This window comes from Leopardus geoffroyi, chromosome C3, assembly GCF_018350155.1.
Source record: "Leopardus geoffroyi isolate Oge1 chromosome C3, O.geoffroyi_Oge1_pat1.0, whole genome shotgun sequence".
Taxonomy (NCBI): Eukaryota; Metazoa; Chordata; class Mammalia; order Carnivora; family Felidae; genus Leopardus; species Leopardus geoffroyi.
The window spans coordinates 37,151,442-37,173,886 of record NC_059338.1 but is presented as its reverse complement, the minus strand read 5'-3'; the positions used below and the strand labels follow the sequence as shown (position 1 = coordinate 37,173,886).

General features: G+C 40.5%; 1 protein-coding gene across 4 annotated transcripts in view; it reads left to right on the top strand.

The window, feature by feature from the left end:
* The window catches only part of KCNH1 (potassium voltage-gated channel subfamily H member 1), a 381,062-nt gene that overhangs the window by 224,247 nt on the left and 134,370 nt on the right, over positions 1-22,445 (top strand). The window lies entirely within an intron of this gene.

The following is a 22,445-nucleotide window of genomic DNA, read 5'->3' as shown; positions in this document are numbered from 1 at the left end:
AGGTGTTGTAGAGGATGGGCTAGAATAAAGAATTAAGCTTGGAGGCAGGGAGACCCATTTAGGAGGCTATGAGAATTGTCTAGATAAGAAATGATGAGGGTCCTGACCTCAGGGAGAGGCAGTGAGTCAAGCTTTTCCTATCTCCCCAGGATACGCTTAATTGATTTATTTGTTGCCTTCAGCAGCCAGCTTGTCTGCCTGGCTGTCTGTGTTGTCACCAAACTTTCATCCCTCGTCTTTGTAGTTTTGCCTTTCTTTGCCTTTCTGACCTGTGATTCATGTATTGTCTCTCCTCTGAGACCTCAGCTCCTTGGGGGCAACAGTGTATCTTTCTTATCTTTGTTTTTGCTGTACTATTCCTGGGATGTGTTCTTCAAGTTTAGTATAGCTATAGTCTAGAGTCCTTTTTGAGAAATAGTAGGAAGAAGGGGTTGTTGGAAAGGAAGGGCGAGGGAGGAGAATTCTTCCATGCTACAATAAATTGAGGGATGTTGATGGATGAGAATTTTGTATGACTCCACTTGGACTCTGCCAAAGGGCATCAGCCTCCTTCTGGGACTTAAGGTAATTTCCTGGCAGACTCATTATTTACTCTTATTATGTTACACAACTTCTGTGCCATCTCTTAGAAATAAATGAGACCTCAACACAAGTATTTAGAGATTAAAAATAACATCTGTTGTTTTATTGTCTATATTCCTAAGTATGCACCTACCCTCTACATTATATGTGAAACCCTGTGCTGTTTCCTATAAATTCTGTGGGAGATGGTCATTTAGTTCAGAGGCTTTCAGAATCTCTTTATCTTAAATACAAAGACTACATGGAAGCCCAACATAGAAATCAAGTTTATACAAAGAGCTGCTCTTGTTGAAGCCAGATCCAAATTTGGGGTCCTGAAGCCGTGTCCAGTCGTTCTCTTTGTCATCCCATCTGTACCTCCAAATAAAGGGACTGTGAAAATCACTGCTTAAGAACAGCAATATTTTCCCTTTAACCATTCACTTTGATCAATTTCTCTTAAGTTACATGTGGTTTTTCACTAGTACTTGTTGGTTTTGTTTTTATGGTCTCTAGTCCTCCACCACTTTTTGGGCCCTCCTGTCTACCAAGAAGAGGAGGATTTGGCCCTTCTTCTGCCTACCCCCACTTCCCTCCTCCCAAGTTCTTATAAACCATTCTTCAGCATTGAGTGGAAGATAATCTTGCACCTACCAGTAAATGCCTACAAAGACCCTAAATCAGAGGTAATTATCATTTAGATAAAAAGATTTCTTTGAAAGGGTGTTAAGGAGGTATGCTTTCCTTGAATTCATGCAGTGTATTGTTCTGGTTAAGATTTGATTATAATGGAGTTCTGGCTCACGTGAGTGTGTTTCGTGGCCCTCATACTTTAACTGACTGTGTTAAAATTACTACTTGACTTTATGGAATAAGAGGCTGAACTCTGTCCTAAAGATTTTTCAGGGTTACTGAAAGGCTTAGAGAGGAAAGAGACCTCAGCCTGTTTGTGCCTACATGTGAAATTGTAGTCATTTATTTGTCTTGAGCACTCACAAAAAGGATTTGTATGAAATTTGGTAAAGAATTACTTTATTAGAAGAATCCAAGGGAATTCTATGGATGTGAGTTTTTAGGCGCTCTGTTGAAGATAATCAGCCATTTCTCCCCTTCTTGTTCTAGAAGACTTTACCACTCGTATACAGAAGTTCATCAGGAGGTGAGGTGAGGGGCTCACTGTCAGCCATGCAAGGTGGCATTGGAGTGAATTCTTTCTTTTAAAAAATTTTTAAATTAAATTAAATTAAATTTTTAATTTAATTTAATTTTTTTAAGCAGACTCCACTGCTAGCATGGAGCCTGATGTAGGGCTTAAACTCAAAACCCTGAGATCAAGACCTGAGCTGAGATCAAGAATAAGACGCTTAACTGATTGAGCCACCCAAATGCCCCTGCAATGAATTTTTTCCGTCCAGTAAAATAGTTGTGAAGTTGTGCCCAACTCGAGAGGTTGGATTTATAAACACAACGTATTTAGTAATTGTCAGCTCTGTGAAGTGTGATTATTCACTTTGGAAAAGGTCTTTGCGAGTAAGTGTATTTATCCAAATTCCTAAAAATAGTTATCTTGTAGTGCTTCCCAGGGATTGTTTACAGATCATTAATAATCTAGAGTAAAGAGAAGAAAAACTGAAAGCCAAGATGTTTAGGTATCTGCTGGCTCTTAGAAGAGAAATCTGCAAAGCTGATAAAGAAATGATTTAAATTCCTCAAATTCAACTTATACATACTTTTTTTTTTTTTTGAGAAAAACAGCACCCATTAAATAGTTTGCCTAAAGAATATGTTGACTATAATTTGCTGATGTTTGATTTTCTGTGTAATATATAAGACATTTAAGTGAATGTAATGAAATCTGCAGCCCCCTCTGAGGTGGCTTCCAGGGCTGAGTGAATGAGAAGAAAAGGTTCCTCCTACTGAGCAGTGAGGATTGAACTTTCTCTCACTTTGATTAATGTCAGTTGTAATCTCTGAAGGGAGGTACTTACCTAGAAATGTTATTTCTCCTTCAGATAATGATTATTATCTTTTCAGAAGGTTATTTCTTGTTATCTTCTAGAGGGAGACTGAGTAATGCTGGTTGTCCTTAAAAATACTTATGTTTGAGTTTTTCATTTGTTTTTACATAATTTTAATGTAGGAATATCTGATGTAATTAAGAGCCACAAATCCTCAAAGCCAACAAAAAAAAATTGTAACCAAGGGAGGAAAAAAAGTAGATGTGAGAAGACTCTGAATTGGGAAAGTGAACTCATTAGATTATATCAAGATACTTGGAATATTCATTTGAACTTTAAATATTTACAGAGTGTCTAGCACATGCCAAAAATGTATAGGCTAGGTTAGGTTTAAGGAGAGGATTATCAAACATCTGAGAAGGGTCAGATAAGAGGCTATGGTCTTTTGGGCAGACCTTTCCTGGAGTTCCTGGGAATTCCTAGGAAGTTGGCAAATCAGGACATATCCAGAGAGGACTGGCTGCATGGAGAAGGATCTGGAAGCCATTTCATTTGAGAAACTATTGAACACACAAGAGCAGTTACCTGGAGAAGGGAAGATGTTTGGAAAAGAGATCATGAAAAATGTTTTAAAATGTTTACTTTTCAATATGATAGTCACTAACCACATGTAGCTATTTCAATTTAAATTACTTAAAATTAGATAAAAATTTAAAGACTAGTTCCTCAGTTACACCTACACCTTCCAAGAGCTCAGTAGCCACATGGAGCTACTAGTTACCATATTGGCCAGTGCACAGATATAGTAGTTTCCATCACTGCGGAAACTTTTATTAGATGCTGCTGTTTTAAATACCTGAAGAATTTCATGTAAGAGAAAGAATGGATTCATCTTGCATATCTCTAGAAGGTATAGCTATGCCCAATGGAGAAAAACTGGAGAGGAAGTTTTTCCAACAATTGAGTTTGGTCAGTAACATAAGAAGCAGAGTAGGAAGTTCTCTAAGAGGGGAAATATTTTTTTAAATTTATTTTTAATTTTAGTTTTAATTTTTTAAATTTACATCCAATTTAGTTAGCATATAGTGCAACAATGATTTCAGGAGTAGATTCCTTAATGCCCCTTACCCATTTAGCCCATTTCCCCTCCTACAACCCCTCCAGTAACCGTCTGTTTGTTCTCCATATTTAAGAATCTTTTATGTTTTGTCCCCCTCCCTATTTTTATATTATTCTTGCTTCCCTTCCCTTGTGTTCATATGTTCTGTGTCTTAAAGCCCTAAGAGGGGAAATATTGACTCTTGGTGACCCTTGTCAAGGTTACTGTAGCAGGAAGGATAAATAGGTGAGTTTTGCAGCTTCCCAGCTAGCAGACTTTGTCTGTCTATCCATTTCAGCCCCTAAGCCACAACCCACCCAGCCCACTCAGGCATCTGTTAGAGCTCTCTGCCACTTCCTTTTGTTTGGTCATAGAAAGTACTTGATCATCTGACTGAGACTAATCTCACTTCCCTGTCTCAATTCTGTCATAATCTGATTTGAACCCTCCTTGGGAAAGCTGGTAATTTATAAAGTGTATTAAAAGCTTATTTCTCAATGAAATTATGCCTAGAAATAACTTATTTCTGGAAGTGCCAAAATGGAGATATATTTTCTGAATATAAATTTGGATGGATGATGGCTGGGGATAATGAAAAGGCATTGTCTTCTAACCCTGCATAAGCTTGAATTATCCAGGGTCCTGTATATTCAAATACTTGAATTTAAGCGGAGTGAATCATCAATTAAAAGTTGGCAACAATAATTTCTTTGGATAAGCCACAAAGCAAATAGTTCACCTATGAATTTGGAGAGGTCTATATTTGTTGGGTGTTTTTATGGCAAAGTCATCCTTCCTCAAATGCTTGGTCAAACTTACAGAGAATTAAGGAACCATAATTAATAGGTATTTATAAAGTTCTTTAGTAGCTTTTAAAGAGACTACCTGATAATTCAGAATTATTTCTGGAAATCTAAAACCAGGGTTGGTTACCTGAGCATATTCCTTAATTGAAGCTTGATGGTGTTGCCTTGTATAAGAATCTTAACTCTAGTCAAGGCTGGGCAGGTTTATTGGTCTTTTGTACTTCTTAAATGACACTCTCAAACTGCCTGAGATTATCAGAGGAGAAATCATTGGGAATCAATGGGAAATCATTGTCTACTTTTTTTTTTAACCTTAGTTGTTTATCATTAATGTCCTTTAATTTGCTCCTTTGAATGATATATAGCTGGTCTCTCTTCTTTCTTTCTCCTCTCTTATTCAACACAGAATCTGGTTTACTCTTGTCCAATGGATGGTGTGAAAATGCACTCTAGGCAAGTGTTTTATCATTGACATATCGTTGACATATTCCAACTCACCCTGTGCTTGAAGCTTAGGTATTATTTCTGTGCCCTGACCCTCCAAAGAAATGTCTCTTCAAGGCAAGCATGGGTGCATTTATTTGTCAGAACTAAGTTTCTTCAGGAAAGTACCCTTGGTTTGATGTGGCTACAGTGAGGAAGGACCTCTTAACTATGTCTGCACACAGTCAAGAGGAAGTTCTCAAGGGCAGTGATGCTTAAATCAAACTAAAGAATGAGAAGGAGTTTGTGGCATGGATGAGGGGAGATAGCATTCCAGGTAGTGGGAATGGCCCATACAAAGGGAGAGAAATCACAGAACTTGAGATATTTAAAGGAAACGCAGGGATGATTCTGTGAAAAGAACTAGTGGGAGAATCATTAATTTATTAACAAATATTTATTAAGCACCCATGATGTGCTAGACACTGCAGATATATTAGTGGATAAAATGATGATTCCTGTCCCTATGACACTGATATGTTAGTGGGAAGAGTGAGACAATAATCAATACCTACAATAATGGTATTAAATTAGTTATTTCCAAAGAGCTTAGAACAACCCTTGGCACATGATAAGGGCTACATGAGTGTTTGATTGATAAACCAAATAATTTTATGCGCTTGCTAGACAGCAGTAAGTGCTGTGAGGGCTGAAGGGTGGGGATCACAGAGTTTGGTAAGGAAAGTTGGAAGCACCAAAGGGAGGCATTATGAATGGGTTGTAATGATACACCCTCTTTGTGAAACCTTTTGGAAAAAGTACCATTGAACAAAGACTTAAAAGTGGTACAGAGTTCACAATACAGTTATTTTGGTAAAGAGCCTTCTTGTGTATGTAATAACCCGTGCAAAGGCCCTAAGGCAGGAGAATGTCTTCAGGAAACAGCAAGGATGCCAGGGTGGAGAAATGAGGTTGGAGAGATGAGAGGGGACAGACAGAAGGTCATCATAGAGGCTCCTAGGTCATCATGAGGACAGCTGCTCTGTTGAATACAGACTTTAGGGGAACAACATTAATGGTCACATGAAGCCACTTAGGGTACCAACCTATAAAGGGCATTGTTATAGCCCTAGGAATTTTGTAACAAAGACATTGTTCCTACCACTTTAGGGAAAGTACTATACACAGGAAGTGAAACTTAACACTGGGGCATGTTTGGTTGGGTAACAAAGATATACACTGAATGCCTTCTGAAGACCATTGGTCTAGTTAGCTGCAGGGCTTTTCTTTACTGAGGGAGAACTGCAGTTTGCTGTCAGAGTTGAATTGTCAGAACCATAGAGGAGAGGCTAAATGGGCCTTCCTTCCCTACTTCCCTCCACTGATAGCTCATTCTCTCCTTAGACTAGGGTTCTTATTGAATCAGACTACCCAGAGAGCCCTGTGTGTCAGTACCACCACACTAAGGAGAAACGCAGGGGGCAAATCCTAAGTGACCTTAAATGTCCTTTATAATATACCTAGGAACATAAGCCACATACACGTCCATGAAGACCTTTATTTTCCAGACCCTGTAGGAGGATATTCTATTCTTTCATGCTGGGAACAGTTTTATTCCACTCTTCAGTAATAATGATTCTTGTTCATTATTCAGAAAGTCACTGCAAATCATTTCTGAAAGTGCCTGCTCTTGAACAAATGGTTTAGCTGAGGACGGCTCAGAAGATTAACTGTCACTGTCCTAAAAGATGTGGACTCTACCTGGGAATGGATCCCTGCAGATCTTTGACATAGATGAGTAGTTTCCAAAGCCCATATTTAGAAAGGATGGTCTTGGGCATTACATAATGATAAAGAGGTCAATTCTTCAAGAAGATATAACAACCTTAATGTGCATGTGCCTAACAACAGAGCATCAAACTCTGAGGCAAAAACAGAACTGCAAGGAGAAATAGATGAATCCACTGTCATAATTGACAAATTCTACACCCCTGTAACGAAAATGGACAGAGCTAGCAGGCAGAAAATCAGTAAGGACAAAGTTGAACTCAACAATACCATCAGTCAACTGGATATGATTGACATCTGTAGACTACTTTATCCAACAATGGGAGAATACGCATTCTTCTCCAGCTCACATAGAACATTCACCAAGATAGACCACATTCTGGCCATAACACACATACTAACACATTTAAAAGAATAGAAATCATACAGTGTCTGCTGTCATACCACAATGGAATGAAATTAGACATTAACAAAAGAAAGATAACAGGAGAATCCCTGAAAGGATAATCTAAGCATGAACAACCTACTTTAATTCAGCACACTTTGTTGAGTGCCTCCATCATGGCAGGTCCCCAAGGGCAAGAACCATGGCTATGTCTTTGGCACACTCATTCCCTGACTCCATGATCTGTCAGTACTTGTATAGTAAATAACTAAGGATTTAGCAAAATAATAAAAATTACCTGGAGTTCATAATGTACTGGTAAGAGGTGGGAGTGAGGTATCCAGAGATCCTGACAATGCTAGCATATTCCATAAATGCTCTGAGATCTAGGTGTCAAGGATAGTGTATTCCATAAGTGCTGAGACTAGATGTTATTATGAAAACATTGAGGAGGCAGTCTTTATTAGTTCCTTATCTGTGGATTTTGTTTTATCATGTTACGTCCTTTGCCTATTTCTCCTCGTATCGCATTGTGAGTTTCCATGTCTGTTATTTCTGCATATTGTAGTCCATGGAAGTGGGGACTTAACAGGGACTCTTGATGGAATAGTGATAACTACCATCACTTACTGAGCTCCTCCCATCTTCACGAACATTTTCTCAGTTAATCCTCCAAGAGCCTATTGAGGCAGGTGTTACTTATCTCCATTTTATAGATAAGAAAGTGAAAAGGGCTAATGCATCCAAAATAACCAGCTAAGGTGATGACCATTGGCACTGGTTTGTGAAAGCAGATATATCTGATCCAAAGTCATGCTTTTAGCCACCACTATGGTCTGAATCATACCCTTGTGGTGTGAATGTAAGAAGATAATTTAATATGTCCTCCTTTACAGTTTCTCTTTGGGAAAATGGCAGTAATTATTCCCTGCCTATTTCAGTTGAGATATTCAAATGTGAGCTGTAATGTACAAACATAAGGTATTAAAATAATGACCTGTTTTCTATGTAGCAAAAGTGCCTTTAGCATAGAAATTGTCTTACTCATCTTTGATCTTCCGGGTTCTCCACCCAAATCCTTGAAAATTAGTAGTACTTGTTAATGTGTGTTGCATGATAGAATTACAAGATAGGGAGAGATTAGATAGTCATGAAGCGTTTTGCAAATGGATATTTTTAAAAGGTTGGAATTATATTTATGAAATTGGAGAAGGTAAATTTATATTCTCTCCAGGTTTAAGAAATGAGCTCTTTGATGGTGAATGTGTTTCCCAACCAGACTCTGAGTTGCCACGTGCCAACTCTGCAGGCCCTGGGCAGACTTGGCGAAGGAGCTGCCTCGGCTCTGTGCCTACACAGCATGGTCAGGAGGGGTAGGTAATTGCTCACTGGGCTCTGCACACAAAGGCACATTTTGCAACGCTGCTTTTTGCACGTCGTCAGTTGGAAATGTAACTTTCAGAGCAGAAGTCATTTTAGTTTGTATGTATTCAGAGTGACTGCAGAATTGCTGTAGCAGATAATTTCATGGTGAGAGGAAAAATACTTCTTAGATATTCTCAACTGAAATCCTGAAAGCTGAACTAGAGGTTGTCAGCTTTTTCTTTCGATGACTGTGCTCCCTTGAAAAAGAAAGAAAAGAAAAAGTAATCTTCAAGTTCTTCCCAGGAGGGATGAGATGCCATGACCTCTACATTGTTTGACCTTTTCCACTGACTCATTTCTAGTTGGTTTTATTGTCTAAAATGAGTTTGGCTGATGTGAGGTTCCATCCTTATTATTTTCACCTTATTCTTTATGGACAGCATTACTCACTTCACCGGGAACTGCGTTGTGAAGTCATGAGCATAGGGATATGGGTGTAGGAGAAGGGGTATTGGAGGCTCCCAGAAACCCATTGTTGCAAGTAGAAAACAGCTCAGAACACACCTACTGATCATGGGTCTGGAGAGTCTCCACAAATAAAAAATGAGAAGCATATGTGCTCTTGTCAGTTTGCTAGTTCAGTGCTTCTCAAGGTATCTGTGATAAAGAACTAGTTTTTGATTTCTTAAAATACCCAATCCTTCTCAGACTAATACTTTTGTCAAAATATAATAAGTTCAATTTGGAAAAATTAAATTTTAAAAAGATGAATAAAATACAAGCCCCAATTTTTAAATTAGCTTCAACAGACATAAACTTTTAGTTCAGTAAACATATTCAGAACAAACAGAAAAAGAAATAAATTACAAACACAGTGCACATCTTTTATTTGACATGCACACGCTGGTGATTGATATAGAAAATTCCTATTACACTTGTACTTTTGTCATTCCACAATCATAATTAAACAAAGTTATGAGTGAAAAAGCAATTCCTTCTATTAAACGCCTATATGCACACTTTGAATGAACACCACGCATAGATGAGCTTGCTTCTTGCTTGTTAATTTATTGAATCTAGGTTGGATTGACACTAATGCTGTTCTCGGGGGATAGATGATGAAGCCCAAACGGAGTGCATCAAGGACACAAGCCATGGTTTAGGCACACAACAGAAGCATGCTGAATTAAAGTAGGTTGTTGGCAACTAGATGATCCTTTCTGATACGTAGTTCTGGGAACTACTCATCCATGTCAGAGATCTGTGGGACTCCACTCCCAGGTAGAGTCCACATCTTGTAAGACTGTGACAGCTAATCCTCTGAGCCATCCTCAGCTAAACCCCTTTGTTCAAGAACAGGCACTTTCAGAAATGATTTGCAATGACTTTCTGAATAACAATGAACAAGAACCATTATTACTGAAGAGTGGAATAAAACTGTTCCCAGCTTGAAAGAATAGAACATCTTCCTACAGGGTCTGGAGACAGGAAAGAAAGGCCTTCATGGAAGTGTATGTGGCTTATGTTCCTAGGTATGTTATGAAGGGCATTCAAGGTCATTTAGGATCTGGCCCTTGCGTTTCTCCTTGGGGTGGTGGGATTAACATACAGGTTCTCTGGGTGGTCTGATATAACATTCACAGGAATAAAAAAAGAGACTCTAGCTAATTTAGCATTGCTCAGAATATTCATTTGTAATTTTTATCTGAAACAAAGCAAGTGGTGTTGTGTGTCTAAATTCATCTTCAGTTCTTCATCAGTAGCCAGTTCCAAAAATGTTAAATTTAAATTATCTTTTGATGAAAAAATGAATCCACAGAATTGTATATATATAAACTTAAAAAAATAAATTCAAAACACTCAAATTCAGAAAATATTTGTTGATAACTTTTTTCAGATATGCTATATCAACATCATCTCCTCCTTCATTGATACTTGTTAAATTCTGGAACATGTTGTAAACTATGGAAATTGTTGTTTTAAGTATCCACGTTTTGTTTTTGGTCTTCAGTCTTACCTGTCATTAAAAAACATGTTTCTCCTTTACATGGAGGTATTAGAATCATTAAAGTAACAAGGACAGACAAAGAAACAAGTTTGGATGTGTTATTTACATCTTTGTAAAGTTGAGACCAAGATGGCAAAACACCAAGAATTCTTTCTGTGCTTAAGACATTATTGACAAAACTTTTCCCCTTGATAACTGTCAAACATCAACATGCAATGCTGTTGATTATTATTAGCTTCCTTCTCAATAATTTATTCAGAGTAATCATGAACTTAATGTATTTACCTTTATGTGATTTACAATTTTTACTGCATCACCAAATACAGTATTTCTTTTAGCTGACTTATTTCTGAAGTCTTTCTCATCAAAGGCAGCAATGCATTAATTTACACTCTGGTGCAAATTTATTAACTGGGTAATTCCGGAATGTTTTCTTATCTTTTTAGCTGTGCTATCAGAACATACTCTACACAAAACTTGAACTCCAAAGCACATCTGTTGACACTGTAATTTTTCTTAACTTTATACTTTTGAGAGCGAGTACTGTCTTTTGGCAATGAGCATGGAAAAAAAACAAAACAAAACGGGATTCGTTCCTCATATCACCATCACGTTCAAATCATCCATGTACTGAAAGATTGCGGTCTTAGGTCTTAGCAGCATCAGTGCACTCAACAGGTTATAATGGGAAATACTTTGCTTGCTTTCTTTGGCCTATGAGTTGGTCTTCTGTATCATTAGGCTGGTATGTTACTCTGTGATATCATTTGGAAGTGGTAGTGGAGCCTACCTTCTTAACCACAGATTCGCCCAACATTTCCAAGTAAATACCTCTGAGGCAGATTTTTACATTTATTGATTGCGTGTGGTTTTTTGCCTCAGCAACCAAAAGTGCTATTTTTATTAGAAGCCTGCAGAGTGTTAATAGGTAAAAATTTGAACATCTGCTTCTGTGGCTTTCTAAGGCAATGCACTCTTTTATTTCAAATAATTCCACTGATTTTGAGCTTTTTTTTTTTTTTAACTTGTGTAAGTAAACCCTACCCAAGAAGTTTTGGAGGTGTCATTACTTAGAACATCTCTGCCAGTAACACACTTGGGGGTTTAGCATGCCACCCTCAAACATGGCTACAAACCCAAACTTAATATATGAGGAATAGTATTTCCAGATAAAACTGGCATGAACTTCTTGGTTTCCATTTCTTTGGAATCACTTCCACTGCCATTATTTGATTCACTTCTACTGATGCATTCAGCCAAAGTATGTCTTTTCTTGAAACAAACAAACAAGGGCTGTGAAATTTCATTTAAGGTCTTAAATTAGAACTAAAAATACATGATACAATTTTTTCTTTCTTAATTTAGCTAATAATGTTAAGCTATAAATGAAGCAAAGTTCCATTAAAAATGGAAACATTCACAAAAATAGCAAGTTATAAAAGTAAATACATGCCAACATTTTCTCTATCTGCCTTGTCTTCTCTGGCGTCCGTTGTCTGACTTCCTGACTGGCTACCTCACATTTCTCATCTGAGCTGGCGAGGAGGTAGGCAGGAAGACATTTATCTAGTAATGACTGTTTAAAATCCTTCTGTAGCCTAATTCATGTGGGAAAATAGGAGACCAGGGTTTTATGGCTTGTGTTTTACATTTCATGTCATTTCCTAACGGGTATGGTAGTATCTGTATCCTGGGGAAATGAGATGTATTTTATCCCATTGGATATGTGGCATCAAAAATAAGTACTGACTTCAGGTGAACACATATGTTTTGAGCATTACAATGTGCACAGCCCTGGGCTAATGTGGTAGGGAATACTGGGGTAAGTATATCATAGTTTCTGCCTTCTCTGACCTGACAGTTTGGTAAGGAGGATAGCTCAAATATAAAGTATATTGAACGTCTGTTGCTGCATAATAAATTACCCCCAAAATGTAGTGATTTCAAACAGTAGCAATTTATTATTTAGTTAGTTAGTTAGTTTTTTGCTCATAAATCTGTAGCTGGTCAGTGGTTCATCATGGTGTCTCATTTCTGTTCCATATGTTGTCAGTAGACTCAGCTCAAGTGGGGACTAGATGATCCTTTTTTAAGATGGCTCACTCACGTGGGTTCCTGTGTGCAGGCTGGGAACCCAGCTGGGGCTTTGAGCCAGGGACCCAGGTTGCTTTCCATGTTGGCCTCTCCACAGGCTGTGTGGACTTCCTCCTGGTATAATGGCTGGATTTCAAGTGTGAGTGTCCCCAGAGATCAAGGCAGAAATGGATGGCACTTTAAAGACCTAGCCTCAGAAGTCAAGTGACATCTTTCCTACCATGCTCTAGAGGTTGATGCCATCACAAAAGCCTACCAGGTTTAAAGAGAGGGGAACAGACCTATCGATGGGCACGTGTCAAGATTATAGAAGGGTAAGTGTGATGGGACATACTGTTAAAACCATCGTTAGAAAACACAATCGTGCAAGTTATTCATCCATTCAGCAGTGTTTATCAGGCGCTTTCTCCATGCCTTGAACTGTTAATGGCTTGATATTCAGAGATAAATAAGACAGTTTCTGTCTAAAGAAACTTATAGTTGGGAGGAGGGGAGATGATATAGTTAACTATGTGTCATAAAACGTTGTAAGTACTATGCCAGAAATTTGTACAAATTACAGTGGTGGCTCAGAAGGCGAGGTGGTAAAACTCTTCAGGGAAGTAGCATTTTAGAGCATTGGCTCTAAAAAGATATGTAGGGCAACCATTCTCAAAGCAGGATCTTTGTATCCTTGGGGTCCCCAAGAGCTTTTCAATGAGGTTGCGAGTTCAAAACCATTTAGGTAATAATGTGAAGACATTATTTGCCTCTTTTACTGTGTTGATATGTGTGCTGATGGTACAAAACCAATGGTGTGTTAAGTAGCCAGCACCTTGGCATGAATCAAGGCAGTCCCAAACTGTATTAATTGTGATTATATTCTTCACTGCTAGGCACTTGTTAACTTCCATTTAAAAATTTTTTTAATGTTTATTTTTGAGAGGGAGAGAGAGAGAGAGACAGAGTGCGAGCAGGGGAGGGCAGAGAGAAAGGGAGACACAGAATCCGAAGCAGACTTCAGGCTCTGAGCTGTCTGCCTGGAGCCTGATGCAGGGCTCAAACTCACAAACCATAAGATCATGACCTGAAGTCAGACACATAGCTGACTGAGCCACCCAGGAGACCCTGCCAGGCACTTGTTAAAAAAAAAAAAAAAAAAAAAAAATCTAGTTTCACTTAAGAATGCCCTGATGAAGTGATAAGAATAGTTAAATTGATTAAATCTTGACCCTGGAGTATATATTTTAATATTCTGTGAAACAAAAAGAGAAGTGTACGTAAAGCACTTGGGCGTACTGGAATACTATGGTTGTTCCAAGGAAAGGCATTTGTGCAATTGAATTCCAAGCTGAAATAGCCATGTCCTTTCCTGCTGTTTTCATTACCATTTTTACTTGAAAGAATAACTGACAAAGTGTGGCTTTCCAAACTGGGGTATTTGGCAGACAGTTTCATGAAAATCAATGAGGTGAGCCCATCGCTTCAAGGAAAACAACTGACAGTATTTGTTGCCAATTATAAAATTAAAGCTTTCAGGCAAAAATTAGAATTATGGAAAACTGGTAACTGCCATTGTGAGTTTGGCAGTTTCCAACACTAAAGTCTGTTTGATGCAACTGATGGTGATATTAATGAATGTGATTTCTTTTGATATTACTTGATGGAATGTGTTGTCTTTTGGAAGATCAGCATAACTTAATGAACTCATCATACCTGGGTAAGAAATCCATTCAAAGCGCAAGATAGACCAATGTATTAACGTAACACAATATGAAAAGTTCATTGATATGATTTCAGATTCCACATTAGGCTCTAAGAAACTACTGCTTGTTGAATTTCAGTATAATATGAAGGAAGAATGTCCTTAGTTGTCTGAGAGGTCTGTTAAAATATTCCTCCCTGCCCCAACTACATATCTGTGTGAGACTGGATTTTCTTCATATGCTTCAACCAGACCAATATATCGCTTCAGGCTGAGGGCAGCAGGTATAAAAATCTAGCTGTCATCTGTTAAGCCAGACATTAAAAAGATTTATAAAAACGTAAAGCAGTAACACTCTTCTTACTAACTTTTTTATTTTTTGGACAGTATTGCTATTTTTGTAAAAGATGTTATGTGTGTTAACATATAGTGAGTGTATTATTATTTTTAAGTGGATAAATAAATATTGTAAAATGTTCTCAGATTTAAGTTCTAACATGGTTAAGAGTAATAGATATAATCTGCATAAACAAAAGCTCTTTGTTGTCCTCAACGTTTTAAGAGTAGAAAGTAGTCCTAAGACTCAAATTTGAGACCCGAGTCGTAGGGGTCACATTCACTGGAATAAAGGACATGCTGGGAACAGAGGCTCAGAGCCTAACTGAGGGGAACGGGGCACAATCAGCACACTGAACAAAGCCCAGAGGGGCTTCAGTGAGGGGCCTGAGAGGCGACAGCAGAGAGGTGCGAGGGACGGAGCTGCCTGGGTAGCCAAGCGCCAGGGCAGTGATAAAGTGCTCCAGCCTCAGATCTCCGAGTTCAAATCTTCACTCTAGCACTTGGTTCCTGTTTGATTTGGGGCTAGTTACTTAACCTCTCTGTGTCTCAGTTTTCAGGTATTTGCAATAGGGATAAAAATACTGCCTGTTATCTAGGTCTGTTAGGATTCAATGAAATCAGCTCTGTACAAACCTGTATAGTACTTGGCACAAAGAAAGCACTCAGTAAATGTTGGCGATTTTTTACTAAGATGTTTGGGCTCTGCTCTCCAGTAAGAAGAGTGTTGGAAGGCTTTTGAGCAAGAAAGAGATGTAACTGGATTAAGATGTGTTGTAAGAGAATTTCAGGGACCGTCCATGTCACAGTTGGGCCTTTTCTTCAGGCAGTATGGTCCTTCGGGGAAAATACTGAAGCTGAGCTCCCCTGGCTACTTTTCTGGCGGAAGTCTTCAACCTCAGGAAACTTCTTGGACATACCAGTTACTTTAGGAACAATTTGATACACAACTGGAAATCAGTTCTCTTTTGTGGAAAATTTTGCTGGGCTGTGAACTTACAAATTTGGGTTTGTTTGGGTTTTTTTCTCCTTTTCACTCAGACTGCTCTTCGTGTGCATTCCTAGTTACAGAGCCATTTTGCTCACCTAAAGTAATTGCCTGCCTGGTGCCCATTCTTACATTACCATAGTTTCTGAGATGGTCAAACATTACCATGGACACAGTCAGTGGAACTTGGCTGGGCCGGGAGCGGCTCATGGGAAGAAGAGACATTGGTGGCCAAGAAACCACTGGGTTATTCTGGAGAGTGAAATTCAGTTCATCAATAATGAGTTGAGGGTTTACTCTGTGCCAGGCACTGAGGAGCAAAAGAGGTGAAAGAATACACCTGCCAACCCCATCCCAGAGAAGCTTGCCCTTCTTTTGTGAGGGAAGGAGGCACGTTTGCAGATAACTACCTCGTGAGGTTGTGTGTGCCACATTGTGTGTGTCGCATTATGTGTGACAAGTGCTAAAGCAGAAGTAAAGGCAAAGTATGTTGGGAGCCCAGGGGAGAGCCTACCTCAGGCTTGGGCTGACAAAGACTTGCTGGCATTTGAGCTGGGCTTTGACAGAGGGATCAGGCTCTAATAGGCAGGATCAGTCAGCTAAGATTCTCTCAGTGTGGAGAACATGAGTAAAGATGGGGATGTAAAGTAGGCAATGTCGGCAATGTATTTGTGGCACCCCAATGCAGAATGAAAATGTGAGGCCCTTTGTTCAAAAGCCATTAAGAATTTCAAGATGGGCAGCAACAGGACTCACCCAAGCAGGGGGCCTTCTAAGGACAGAGGCTACGTGACTGCACAGGTTCATGTCCACGGAACCAATCCCGAATCAGGGTACATGCAAAGTTGTCTGAGGCGTGGTGCATGAGAGCGGGGAATGGGAGACAAGTGTGCACAGGCACGTTCAAAATGTGGCCACTGCTGTGTCGAAGCAGGATTTGAGGTGGTCTGGGAGGGCCTGGACAGAGGACGAGGGCTCGGGTCCTTCGAGAAGGGAATGCTCTGCCCACCAGGAGTAACAGCAGGAATGGAATGGAGAAGATGGACACATGTGTAACTGAATTAAGAAGGGTGAGGGAAGGGGTATGCAGAAATGAGACCAAAATGTTCAGCCTGTGTGACAGGACTGATAAGGCAGAGGAGAGCTGGTAGGTGTGGATGTTGGGCGTTCAAATACATGTTCTTTACTGATTGGCTGATTTATCTGCAGTGACTTCATTACCCTGCTAGGATTTAACCAAAGCAGTAAGACTTAAATGGTGGAAATAACTGAGTATGTGTAAATTCTTCAGCAAAGGGCAGGGCCCGTATATGTTACATGCATTTTTTTTACGTTTATTTTTGAGAGAGACAGAGTGCAAATGGGGGGAGGGGCAGAGAGGGAGGGAGACAGAATCCGAAGCAGGCTCCAGGCTCAGAGCTGTCAGCACAGAGCCCAACGTGAGGCTCAAACTCGGGAACGGTGAGATCATGACCTGAGTCGAAGTTGGACACTTAGCCAACTGGGCCACCCAGGCACTCTTAAACCAATGATTTTAAATTAAAAAACAATTTTTTTAATGTTTATTTTTTGAGAGAGAGGGGGGCAGAGTGTGATTGGGGGAGGGGCAGAGAGAGAGAGAAGGAGATACAGAATCTGAAGCAGGCTGTAGGCTCTGAGCTGACAGACAGAGCCAGATGTAGGGCTTGAACTCATAAACTGCGAAATCATGACCTAGGCCGAAGTTGGACACTCAACCTACTGAACCACTCAGGTACCCCTGTACCCTCATTATGTATAGTGAAGCTCTGAAAATGTCCACTGCTAGGAGTGGACACATGCTAGCAGTTTGGGAAGCAAGTCTGGATTTGTGCAAGTCCAAGCATCTTAGCCGGATGTAGGGCTTCAGACCTGGTCCCTGTGCACCTTTCCAGTCTCCTCTCTCACTGCCCCCCATCCATACCCTGTGCCCCAGGGCTAAACCAGTTGCTTTTGCTTGGGAGTCTTCCTTTACCACTCCACTACCATACCCTCAACTCCATTTATCCCTCAAAACTCCTCTCTGGACATGCTGCACACCCTGCCCACCTCCACGTCCCCCCCACCCCACCACTTCCCCCAATCTAGATTGCATGCTGACCACACCGAGTCTCATTTGTCTACTCAAGTAGACATTGGTCTTATCAGGCATCGTATCTCAGTGCTAGCACCACACCTATCACCAGGGAGACAGTAAATGTTTGCGGAATAAATGAATGAACAAAGTGATGAGTTTGGCCATTAGTTTGAAGCGATTATCTGAAAGCCCATTCAGTTTCGCATTAATAGTTGAACTGCTTTTGGTTCCAAAGAGGGCACATGGCCTACAGTTTCTAAGCAGCAGAGCATATACTGCTGCCGATTAAACTACCACGTACCAAATGGGGCTCACTTTTATCATTCTGACACCTCAGCCCACTTGTTGTAACGAGACCAGGAGGAGCAGGACCGGCCCAAGTGCAAGATGGGGGTAGGGATGGTCCACACTAATGCACTGTTAGTAGAGAATTTAAAAATATTACAATATCAACTGAAAGTTGGACTATTTCTATTCACACCATGGGCTGGCACTTCTAAATGTCAGTGGTAAAATACTCCTTCCCCCTCAGAGGCTCTCCTTCTTTCTCCCCCCAGAGACTGCCTGTGTACCCCACTGGGGAGCAGCCCAGGGTTTTAATCATGCCTCTCAGGGCAGAGTAGAGAGTATTAATCTGCTCCTTCTATAACCTTGGGCCCCTCAGAACTTTCCTTTTCCTCCTCATATTGATGGCATTGTCACAGTGACCTTCCCAGGGCCAACCAAGCCTGTCACTTCTCAGGTTTTCTGCATTCTTCTTTCAGATTCAGGGAGGCATCCAGAGGATTGACTGGCTCAGACAGAGCCTCTCTGAGTGGAGTTGAATTCTAAATTTTAGAAGAGAAATAGAGGGCTGTCATGGAATCAGGATCTCTGCCCCTGTGTGTATGCTGCATGAGAGTCTACTTCTGGTCTTCCATTTACTGGTGCATGTATAAATTGTAGACCCCAGTCAATGAAACCATCTTTCTGAGACTCCTCCCTGTGTGCTGAGTTAGGTTGAAAAATATTTCAAAAGCTACAGAAGCTATGACAATTTGAAAACTTTTGCTAGAGAAAATTTTGCTAATTTTGCATCAGAATTAATGTAATTTGATACCGTGTCTAGGCAAAGCAAATTAGCAGCTTGAAAGGTATGGTGATACCAGTGGATCACTCAGAAATACCGAGGTGGATCAAAACCCTAGAGGAGAAAGCAGGAAAAGACCTCTCTGACCTCAGCCATAGCAATTTCTTACTTGACACATCCCCAAAGGCAAGGGAATTAAAAGCAAAAATGAACTACTGGGACCTTATGAAGATAAAAAGCTTCTGCACTGCAAAGGAAACAACCAACAAAACTAAAAGGCAACCAACGGAATGGGAAAAGATATTTGCAAATGACATATTGGACAAAGGGCTAGTATCCAAAATCTATAAAGAGCTCACCAAACTCTACACCTGAAAAACAAATAACCCAGTGAAGAAATGGGCAGAAAACATGAATAGACACTTCTCTAAAGAAGACATCCGGATGGCCAACAGGCACATGAAAAGATGCTCAATGTCGCTCCTCATCAGGGAAATACAAATCAAAACCACACTCAGATATCACTTCACGCCAGTCAGAGTGGCCAAAATGAACAAATCAGGAGACTATAAATGCTGGAGAGGATGTGGAGAAACGGGAACCCTCTTGCACTGTTGGTGGGAATGCAAACTGGTGCAGCCACTCTGGAAAACAGTGTGGAAGTTCCTCAAAAAATTAAAAATAGATCTACCCTATGACCCAGCAATAGCACTGCTAGGAATTTACCCAAGGGATACAGGAGTACTGATGCATAGGGGCACTTGTACCCCAATGTTTATAGCAGCACTCTCAACAATAGCCAAATTATGGAAAGAGCCTAAATGTCCATCAACTGATGAATGGATAAAGAAATTGTGGTTTATATACACAATGGAGTACTACGTGGCAATGAGAAAGAATGAAATACGGCCCTTTGTAGCAACGTGGATGGAACTGGAGAGTGTGATGCTAAGTGAAATAAGCCATACAGAGAAAGACAGATAGCATATGTTTTCACTCTTATGTGGATCCTGAGAAACTTAACAGAAACCCATGGGGGAGGGGAAGGAAAAAAAAAAGAGGTTAGAGTGGGAGAGAGCCAAAGCATAAGAGACTCTTAAAAACTGAGAACAAACTGAGGGTTGATGGGGGGGGGGGAGGGGAGGGTGGGTGATGGGTATTGAGGAAGGCACCTTTTGGGATGAGCACTGGGTGTTGTATGGAAACCAATTTGACAATAAATTTCATATATTGGGGGAAAAAAAAGAAAAAAAAAAAAGAAATACCGAGGTGGTTAGTGTCTCCCTTGGCCTTAAGCCACCTCTCAGAATGAGCACCCAGTTGGCGGGCCGCTCTGACCTTTCCCCTGGAACCTGTTAGCAGAGCAGCATCTGCATCTTGGGATGCTGGTTGAGGTTGCCACACCTGTGTTGCGCCCAAAGGTGGAGCGACCAGGCATAAATAAGGAGCTTCACTGCAGGATAAAACCGAGGGACGCCTTGCATGATGTGGGGGTCTTGTTACAACCCAACTTCCTCTCTCAGGGTTGCCCCACCACCGTCCTTGAGTTCTAGGAACCAGCTATGCTGAGAGACTCATGGTTTGTTAGATGAGATTTGTTCTCTCAACACTCCAGCCTTGGCCATACTATTCCCTTCGCCTGGACTTTTCCATTTCCCTGCCCCCTTCCTCACTTATCAGACTAATTCAAGACCAAGTTCTGGCAGTTTCTCATGCAGGAGGGTTTTCTTCCCTCAGTTCCCCAAATGGAGTCAGTTAAATGCAGACTTTGTTTCCAGGTACTTCTATCACAGCTAAATAACCTCAACTGACCTCTAGCCCACATTGTCCTTGTCCTTGCCTTCTGTACCTTTGGAGATGTTGTTTCCATGGTCTGGAACACCTTCCCACATGCTTCCTTTTATCCTCAGCTTTGCCTCTCCAGCAGAATTCTCTGGGGATGGTTTCTTCTCTTATCACAAGGCCAATTATGTTTTGCTAAGCACTGGTCTTCCAGTCCCTGATAGCTAGCACCAAGTCCACTGTTCAGTGGTAATGGTATGGTGAAGCTGAATCAGAAATCCAGAGGAGTTTACCACTCCGGCCCTTTCTCTTAATAACAACACTATCAACAGAAGACTAGAATCCAGTGATTTCTGATTACTATTTTTTGGACAAATTTATCAAGGTAGGTATATACCTTATCAAACAGCTAAATAGAGGTTGGATGTTGTTTATTCCTCCCTAAATCAACATATCCACCACTGCTTAGCTTCATTTTTATTTTTCTCTCTCCCCTCAGGTTAATTTTGACTGTTTTGCAGCCCCAGTGATTCAGGGCAAGACGCCCAGGGCCCTTGGCTTGTCCAAGGCATCATGGCAGACACTCAAGGCTTGGCTGTTCAAAGCTCCAGTGAGGCTCTGTTTCTTCCTCCTGACATTTGGCCAGCACCGCACCCCCCCCCACTTAGCCATCTCTCTTCATGAAAAATAATGACCTTGCTAATTTCAAGGCCTAAAATTACCTTTTTCTCTACATACTATTTCTTAATCTTTCCTCTTTCAAGTGAGAAAAGAAAAAAAATCATAAAAGCCACCTTTTTCCTACTCTCTGTAAAATCTGAATCTAGCCTATGATTATTTCTTCTCAACTAGAAAAAAGTTCATTTATCAACTTAGTTACTAATTTCTTCAATTAACTATACCGCCTCTTTTATTTTTTTAATCATCAGTACGCAGTTAGCATGAAGTACTTTCTTGGCTGAGCGTGTTCTTTTATATTCTGTTTCATAAAGGCATCATACTCTTTTCCTTAACATTTTTACAATAGTTGAACATAGCCAGACTTTTTCAAAACAAGGCATCCAGTGGTTACTTGCAGACTAATCTTGAGGCTCACAGATGGAAGTGAGATAATGGTGCCTATAAGAATCATGGGAAGTTTTAAAAAACGTACCTGCTAAACCTCTTCTCACCCCACTTCACCCCTGAGCATAACTAAACCTAGGAAAATGTAATTTTTAAAAAAGCTCTTTTGATGATTCTAATATGCCTCCTGATTGAGAATCATGGTCATGGGGTGCCTGGGTGGTTCAGTCCATCAAACGGACGACTTCAGCTCGGGTCATGATCTCGTGGTTTGTGGGTTTGACCCTGGTGTTGGGCTCCGTGCTGACAGCTTAGAGCCTGGAGCCTGCTTCACATTCTGTGTCTCCCTCTCTCTCTCTGCCCCTCCCCTGCTTGTGCTCTCTTTCTCTCTCTCTCTCTCAAAACTAAACATTAAAAAAAGAGAATCATGGTCACGATGGTTGGAGGTAGGCAGGGCCCACATGAGGATCGTTGATTTCACACATGACTTACATTGGGGAACAGAAGGGGGGGCGGTTAGATGTGATGGTTATGGGAGGCTTCTGGAAGAGTTATGTCTGTTTTGAGTTGGATCTTGAATAATAAAAATAAAGCGATAACTGACATGTGTTGAGCAGGTACCGCATGGAGCACTTCATATACATCATCACCTTTAATCCTCACCAAGGGTGGTCTTATCCCCTTTTTGTACAGATGGGGAAAGTGGAGCTCAGAGAGATCAAGCGCTTAGCTCAAAGTCACTCAGCAAGTAAGTAGCAGAGCTGGCATTTAATCCTGTAGTCAGTGTGAGTCCAAAGCTCTGACTGCTATGATGTGTCAGATTTACTGGGAGGGAAGCAGCAGGGATTCGTGGTGTGGGTTATGGCAGGAAAATGATTTCTACCTGATCAAAATCTTTGCGGGAGACAGATATCTGGGCTTCTAAGAAGTCCTCAAAGT